Consider the following 9,269-nt stretch of genomic DNA (forward strand, 5'->3'; position numbering starts at 1 on the left):
TGATGGTGTTTGAGCTTCTGAAACAGCAGGACAGAACTAGGCTAACCCTCAAAATCCCATGGGCATGGGAGGTGATAGGGGCTTGATCATATAGCCCAGCCTTTGCTAACCTGGTGTCCTCTAGATGTTTTGTGCTGACTAGGACTGATAAGTGTTGTAGTCCAAAACATCTGAAGGGCACCAGGTTGGCAAGGGTTCTTATAGCCCAGTTTTGGCCATGCAGTGATAACATAGTAAAGGTCTGGCAGGGGAGTGCTTGTTTGATTGACAACCGGTTGATAAACTGTACAGGAGCTCACCCTGTCCCTTCTGATTGGCAAACCCAAGGGGCTAAGTGGTTTAGACCACAGCACCACCCGGGTCCCCCATTGCTCTGTCCCATCTTCTGCCACCCCAGCAGTTTGAACGCATTCCAGTGCAAGTAGATAAATAGTGTCCCATTGCACCAGAAGCAGTTTAGTCATGCTGGCCACATGACCCAGAAAGCTGTCTGTGGATAAATGCAGGCTCCCTTGGCCTGAAAGCAAGATGAGCATAGCACCCCATAGTCACCTTTGACTGAATGCAACCATCCATGGGTCCTTTACCTTGACCTTATCAATAAATGTCACTCAGAATTAACCAAGCTGGTAGGAGTACTGCATCTTTTTTCAGCTGATGGTTGCCTGGAAGGAGGAGCACCACATTTTCCTGATAATCATGACAATGACTGTGATCAGGGTTGGCTCCTGGAGGATGAGTGGAGCAAAGGGCAAAGGATGCCACTTCCCTCCCCACCTGCAGTGATATTATCTCCAACTTCAGGAGTTTAACTTTCCTTGACAAATCGACCCTCTTTGACCCTAATCCATTCTGGGTAGAAGAATTGATATGCAAATGCATCTTAACTGTTCTCTATTGCATTGGTAGGCAGACTTGGCAGAAAGCCTATTGCAGGCAGGGTTTTAATCCTGAAGTCTTAAGAATGTTTACTTTAGAAGTAAGATTGGTTGATTTCAATTAGATTTATTATCTATGTAAGTAGGTATGCTATGGGGCTGAAGTCGATACACACACAGTCAGGGGGAAATACTGTACTGGAAATCTAGCAGAAATGAATGTGGAGGATTCCCATTCACCATCCATTACTTGGTTTTGGCTAGGTTCTTACAGATACATCACAATATTTGCTTCAATTTGTAGATTTCTCTTCCTCCTGCAAGCTCCATGTGATATATCTGTAGTATTTGCTGGATTTATCTCTGTTTACATTGGTGGGCACTCCTTTTTTGTCTGCTTCTGAATCGTGCTGATATTGTTAACTTAAAATCCTCTTTCAGTGGGCAGCTCTCTGGAATTCATCTTGGTGTTAGCTTCCAAGAATACAGATGTCCTTGGCCAGTTTTCATCAATAACCTGGTGCAAATCTCCTTCTGCATTCCTGCAATGTCTGTAAGACAAAAAAAAAAGGGGGAGAGAGATGGGAAGAACATTTGCTGTTCTTTATACTGAATGCTTCTTACTAGAAATTGATTTCTTGATTTGGTTAATGCCTTTTAGCATAAATGCCCCCATTAAATTTCAGATTTGAAGAAGTAGCAACAAATCTGATTGACATCTTCAAGTATGTCTGTGTGCTGTATCTGTGCCTTTTCCAGCTATGATATTGAACATGTTTCATTTTTAAGAGGGATGACCTTGAGTTGTCATTGTCTTAGAAAACTCACACTGGTTAGGAAGCTTCCATTAATGTCCTCAAGTGAAAGCTACAGCCAAGTTCCCATGGGGTATGTGAGGGATAAAGGAATTTTACTGTCCTCTGGACACAAAAATCCATTTGTTAAAACATATGCTAAGTGTAATGGAAAATAGCATGCAGTTATTGAATTCCTCTGTGGGGTGAAATAGTCCGTATAGGACAGCTTTGCTTTCATACTTATCTGTTTGATTCTCCGGTTCCATGGATTTTGAGGGCAGCCTTTATTATTAAAGAAATGACTTAATTGGAATATAAAAGATAGCTAGCAGAAAGCAAGGATCAGTTTGTAAAACAAAGTGGTACACTGGGTTTGATTCACACGGAAGTGTTTTCTGATGTTCCCAGCACCTCTGCTTTTCCCTCTGCTGTATCTTAGGAGAATTTATAATAGACCCAAACTATCTCTAACCCACATGCATGGAAATTTAACTGGGCTGTAAGGACTTTTGTGTTACCTTAAACCAAGGGGCGTCAACCCTGTTTGAGGGGGCCACGCTGGCAGCATAGGCTTTCATTGGTGTTCCTGGGCAGGTTCCTTACATTGACTTCATCTTTAAATGAAAACTCAGGGTCTCTAGCCACCCCAGAAATAAGGTTATGGGTGAAAATGTGAAGGTGCCTTCTAAGTGATTTCTGCAAAACAAGAGTAAGTGTGATCAGGCCACTTTGCATATTTTTCCTGCTACTGAGTAATGTTTCCTGTTGTTATCAGACAGCATCAGTGTGTGCAATCTGTTTTGTGTGCGCTACACAACCAGGATATGTCTGGATTCCTATGGCAGAACTAGGGGTCTCAAATCTCAGTGGCACCTTGTGTGACCGCAAAATTTGATGCCTCTGCCTCTTGCACTCCATTCTAAGGCATAGTTGTGTGGCATCCCCTGCAGTACCCCCAAGGCTCCGCACTCACTGCAACCAAATCAATCACGTTCTCCTAAATCCACCGCTGCTGTCAGGGGTGATTCTCTCTCTAAATTTTGTGATACCACACTCTCCATGGCAGTCATTTCAGACCCTCCAAGAGCCCCTATTTTACAAGGGCATCCCTGATTTAGAGAAGCCATCCCAGTTTCTGATTTGATCCCAGAATGTCCCGCTTTTCCTTAGGACGTCCCTATTTTCATTGGAGAAATGTTGGCGGGTATGGAGTTATCCGGCCCCCAAGCTGTCTGAAGGCAATCTTGAATAGGGAAGTTTTTTAAAAATGTTTAATGTTTTATTATGTTTTGATATATGTTGGAAGTTGCCCAGAGTAGCTTGGGCAACCCAGTAAGATGTGTGGGGTATAAATAGTAAAATTATCATTATGGAGTGGGATGTCCCTATTTTCATGGGATAAATGTTGGAGAGTATGATATTTTTGTGACTCATGCCCCCAGCATTCCCCCAATATGTGCCCACTGGTCCAAAAGGTTGGTGACTAACCCCTGCCTTAACCACTAAGGCTGTAATCCTATACACAGTTAATTGGGAGCAAGGCCTATTGAACCCTATGCACTTTCTGAGTAGACATGTCCAGGCCTACACTGTCAGACTGTAATCCTGCTACTTATGTGGGAGTAAGCCCACTGAGGGCTGCTTGCTTGGTGTTGACTCATGACAGGGCCTTCTCAGGGGTGGTTCCATATTTGTGGAATTCCGTCCTGGTGAGGTGCATCTGTCTCCCTCATTACTGACTTTCAGGAAGGATTTTAAAGCATTTCTGTTTACCCAGACATTTTGATGGCTGAAAGATACTGTTCCTGGCAACCCTGAAACCATTGGTCGAGAGAAAGTTATTTTTTAAAAAGTGTTTTAGAGTGTTGTCTGTGAGATTGTTTTAATGATGTGTTTGCTGACCTGGTCTCCTTTGGAAGGAAGGGCAGGAGAGAAATGGAATGAATGAATGAATGAATGAACCTGTTAGCAATAAGATTACTCAGATTACCAAAATAACTCACTGCCTGGCCAAAAAGAGTGAGTTTGACCAGTACAACTAGATTACTGAATTGGCCAGCTGCTGACCCAGCAATCATTCACCAGCACCATTCAGTGGTATAATAGGTCTGATGAGTCAAGTGAAGTGGGGCAGAGAAACAGCTTGTGCTTTGAGAGCATGGGCAATAGGCCCATACCATAGGAGCACTAATCCTTTGTTTTATTATTATACCAATGTACTGTGGAGGAGAAGGGCATAACTAGACTGGGTGCAGATGAACCCTTTTCTGCCTCTCTCATCTGAGACCAGATGATCCAAGACTTTTAGGTTTTTTAAATATATACAGTGGTACCTCAGCTTAAGAACTTAATTCATTCCGGAGGTCCGTTCTTAACCTGAAACTCTTCTTAACCTGAAGCACCACTTTAGCTAATGGGGCTTCCTACTGCTGCTGCGCCGCCGGAGCATGATTTCTGTTCTTATCCTGAAGCAAAGTTCTTAACCCGAGGTACTATTTCTGGGTTAGTGGAGTCTGTAACCTGAAGTGTACGTAACCTGAAGCATATGTAACCCGAGGTACCACTGTATAAGCAATGCCATCAGAGTTGATCCTGGGGGCAGAAGTTCAGGGCCCCACTCAGCTGAATGTGCAGCAGAGATGGCTTACTACGTTTTGAAGTAAGTGAAGTAACAAACATTCCCATCTGAAGTGTCAGGTTGGGGAAGGCTCTGCAGTAAACTAAGATTCTTTCAGCCCGATAGGTTTTGATTACAGTCTTCATCAGGAACACACACACACACACACACACACACACACACACACACACACACACTACAAAGTAAGCTCACTGGATCAATAAAAGTGGAGTGGGAAAAACATCTGTAAAACCTTTTTACCTAACTGCAGTGCTGCGTATAACTACAACCCAGGATGTGATATTGTTGCACCCCCCAATCTCTGAGCAGTTCAAGATTTCAGGGGTTCCAGGTACTTACTGAAGCCAGAGGCAGATTTAGGGTAGCACGACCGGCTCTCCTGGACTGTAGAGCTGAGGAGGGGTACTACAGGGCTCTGGAAATATGACGTAGTTCATGTGCAGAAGGCAAGAGGTGGTGGTGGGGACCAAAATTTGGCCTCACACTGAAATTTGAAAGACCAAAGTCTGTCCCTGCCCAGGGTTTGGCTGGCTCAGAATGAGGGACAGCAGAGACTGTAGTGTCTTAATGATAGATGGTTTATTTACACAAACATACAAGCTGAGCCTATGATGGAGGGGCTCACAGCATTAATGCCCATCTCTTTTCCCGCCTTTATTTTTCCTGTACAGATTAGGAAAAGTTCACCGTTTTGAATTACAGGTATTGAATTACAGATAATGTTGGTAGCTAATGACAACCACAAGCCTTCTAACCTGATTTACGTATTTTGTCTTTAGCTCCATTACAGCTGTTGGGATCTAATGGCTAACCTGCATTCACAGAAGTGTCCAGGGGCAGAAATATGCAATATTTACTCGCCAGAACAAGCTTTTCTCTAAATACACGCCTCCTCAGTTTTTTTGTAATGAGTCTATCAAGTGCTTATAAGTTGGACTGCTTACTATAACAGACTATCTTCTTTTTAAACACTCCTGGGGAAAATGGAAATAAAATAAAAGTAAATGAGAAAGCAACATTTGAAGCTCCATATATTGAAATAAAAGTACTATCCTTAGTTTGCCCTTGTACTGCTAAGCATCGGTGCTTTATTGATTGGAATTAGGAAGTTAATAAGCTTCTGGCTAATTAATCAGATGGGTAGGGACTGGAACTGCACTGCAAGGCTTAATCAAGTCATCAAAACTCTCAAGCCATGGAGAAGGTAATTAAAGAAAAAGGATGCCAGTTATATAGTAACAGGAGTCTAGGAAAGGACAAGAGCAAGATAGAGAACCTCCATTTTCTTTTGTACACTTTTCTGGAATAAATCAGCCCAATGACCAAGGTACAGTTTCCAGCTTCCTATCGGCAAATGATGCTGGACAAATGTATAAATCAGTCCACAGAAGTCATTTAGTCCAGTTTATTGAATTGACAATGAAGTGATGTTTATTTGAAATAGATTTATTTTGGTGCTATTGGGTCCTTCAGCAGAAGCTACTTCTGCTTGTGCCTTTTTACCCCAAGGTAATTTGATTTACTGATCTTGGGCTTACAAACCTAATCAAGAAAGTTTATTTGTTAAGACAATAGATCGATTAGCACACTGGGACAATGTTATAGTTTACTGCAAGACTCATGCCGTGGAATTCAATACAGGAAAATAAATATAAAGTTTTCTGTTTCACCTCACTCCACTGAAAGTGAATAGAAAGGCATCAGACATCTTTTGCAGTTTCATTAGGAGACAAGTTTATAGTCCCTGAGGTTGTATTTCGCAACTAATTGCTGTGATTTTTACGATCACACTGGCTGGTTGTTAGCAAAGAGGACTACATGGAAGACAGTCTAATGATTCAAAACACCTCTAATATATTTCCAAAAAAGGGTGTTGATAACAGATTCAATTAATATTAAGAGAAGCTACGTTGTACACATGTTCTTTGCAATGATATGAAAAATCTGCCTTTCACAAGTTAAGGTAGCTTTTTTTTTTTTTTACAACTAATGGCAAAAGAGGATCATTTTTTATGTCATACAAATTTAAGAACAATATACCCTATACCTCTCTGTGAGTTAGTTCAAGCTCTGTCTTATTTTTCTCTCAGTTAATATTCATTTCTCCTTAGAATGACATATGCACTTTTGATGTAATCCATAAGCACAGTTTGATCTATTAAGAAACAACAGTGCTCATGCAATGTAGACACAACATTGCAGTTCTCAGGGTGGTTTAACTAACCATCAACCCCCTTTCCTTGGGAACTCTGGGAATTGTAGCTTAGGGGTTTCAACACAGAGAAAAGTAGATGGGGATAATTCAGTCACTCCCTGCCCTGCCCCTCTTAGTCTGAAGCCATATACCAGAGAGAACTAGGCGAGACATATGAGGAGATTTACAGATAGTTTTATTCAAGCAAGGACAAAATCCCTTCACAGTTTTTTCTGGCACAGTCTATGAAATGGGAATGGTCTGCCTTCTGTACAGTAGCATGTGACATGCTAATCTCTTCTGTTTCCTAATTTATCCACTGCAGTACTGTAGGCATTGTGCCCTAACAATGAAGGTGTTATGCCAAAAAAGTAGATTGCAACACTAGCAGAGGTCAGGAGAAGTCACGGAGTTGCAAGTGCTAATCTGTCCCCGTTCCATTCAATGTGAAGGTCTGAAGGGGAGTTCTAAGCATGCTCAGTTAAATGCACTTAAGACACTTCTCTGAAGTTGTGAGCTGCATGTACCTAAATGCATAACTTCAGTGTGATATAGTTTATTTACAAATTGTATTTTGGCTCAAAGGCCCCCAAAGTGATAAACAGCATTAATATATATTGCAGAATGAATATACAGTAGAAACATATGCAATAGATCAATAAAAACATTAAAAGGCAGTGTGAAAATTCAGTCAAGTATACGGAGTTTTATATACTGTACTTTTGTTATATATGAAACTGCAAAAATAAAGGCTATTAAAAACAAAAACCAGTATTAGGGGTTCAGTGATGCTAGATGGGGCACATAGCCAAGAGTTGCAAAAACCAGTCAGGCAGAGTGCTTGAGCTTAAAGTGAGTTATGCTGCTTACGTGTTATTGTGGAGCCTGGCTAGGATTTCACTAAGTTTTATGTTTAAATCCAACTGTAGTATAAGAAAATAAACAGCAGACTCAGATGGTCCAGCCGAATAATGAAAGGAATATGATTGCGTTTTCCTACAAAAGGAGAGGAATAGGGTACTTGACAAGACTTCTTGTGAGGACACAAGAAAACTCAGGCTTCTCCATAGGCATTTAGGCAGTGACACAAGCCCTGTTCAAGTGTTTGGTGTGAAGAGGTAATTGCAACACATTTAGGGGGTGTGGGGTTGTTCATACTGGCCCACTCCCAATATAAAAGGTAAAGGGACCCCTGACCATTAGGTCCAGTCGTGACCAACTCTGGGGTTGCGGCGCTCATCTCGCTTTATTGGCCGAGGGAGCTGGCGTACAGCTTCCGGGTCATGTGGCCAGCATGACTAAGCCGCTTCTGGCGAACCAGAGCAGCGCACGGAAACGCCATTTACCTTCCTGCCAGAGCAGTACCTATTTATCTACTTTCACTTCGACGTGCTTTCAAACTGCTAGGTTGCAGGAGCAGGGACCGAGCAATGGGAGCTCACCCCGTTGCGGGGATTCGAACCGCCAACCTTCTGATCGACAGCGCCACCCGCGTCCCAATATACTTGCACCTTATTCCACCTGCATTGGGTGGAAGGGTCTGAAGCGGGCTTCTAGGCATGTTTCTGGGCCAGCTCTGGCCTTCAGCAGAACAGAACCAGGGACAAAAATGAGAAGAAATTTCCCTAGCATTAGTTCTAACTTCTCCCCAGACATTTGTGTTGCAGAAGGGCTGGTTCCCCAAATATGGAAATGTTGATTTGAGAGCATGTGTCCCAGCAAGCACGAGAAGAGCCCTGCTGGATCAGACCCAAGCCCATCTGGTCCAGCATCCTGTTCTCATGCTGGCCAACCAGCTGTTAAGGGAAGCCTGCAAGCAGGACCTGGTATGGTAACAGTGTGTAATGTTAGAAAGTCATGCACTGTACAGTGTGTTTGGGAGAGGATGTGGCAGGAAGTGTCCTGTGTGTATTTCATACAGTCTGCCCTCCCTTCTTCCCGTATTAACTTTATACACAGGCAGGAGTCCCAACTCATTGGCAATAGCCGAAAAGTTGAATGAGCAATCCCTTGGAGTGCTGACATCCCCCCGAGAAGGCAAGTCATTAATATTGTCACTGTGAATGTCATTAGTGTTTTCTCCAAATGTTATAATTAGTGTGATGAATATGGGTTCTTCTAACAATGGTAAGAGATTTTGCATTTATTGGTCAATAGTGGCGTAAATGCAGAGCCTGTAAATCATGAATTCAATCATCATCAGGGTTTGACATGTGCAATATGTTCACCTAAGTGATACATTAGCATTCAGAAGAATCTGACATGTTTTATAGATAATGATGGGTTTATCACAGGGATCATTGATAATTGCCACAGCTTTGCTCTTTCAGCCAGGCATGGCATGATGAGTTGATTCAGAAGAGTGAAGAGTGCAGAAGGAAGACTCACATTCCTTCTTCTAACTTCTAACTCTTTGTTAAGGGGTCCCTGAAAAATATTCCGACTTTGGAGGCTGTGTCCATTCCGTATGTGTAAAACTGTGACATCCACGTGTTAGTGCTTCGGACGTTATTTCATTTTAGTAGGAGGTTATAAGAATATGTATTCTTGCATCTGTAATTTTTGCTATGAAATAACATTCAAGTTTGACTGCTCACTCCTAAAAAACATGTCTTCTGTGTTAGAAGCCAAGCTAAATAAAAAGGACAATTTGGTCCAGCATATGCACGTGCAATATATTTAGGACTGACAATGGACCAAACTTCTCCCTGATTAGAAGAAGTTAAAAGGATATGAACATCCTTATTTCTTTTTAACACAAA

This window comes from Podarcis muralis, chromosome 8 (assembly GCF_964188315.1).
Source record: "Podarcis muralis chromosome 8, rPodMur119.hap1.1, whole genome shotgun sequence".
Taxonomy (NCBI): domain Eukaryota; kingdom Metazoa; phylum Chordata; class Lepidosauria; order Squamata; family Lacertidae; genus Podarcis; species Podarcis muralis.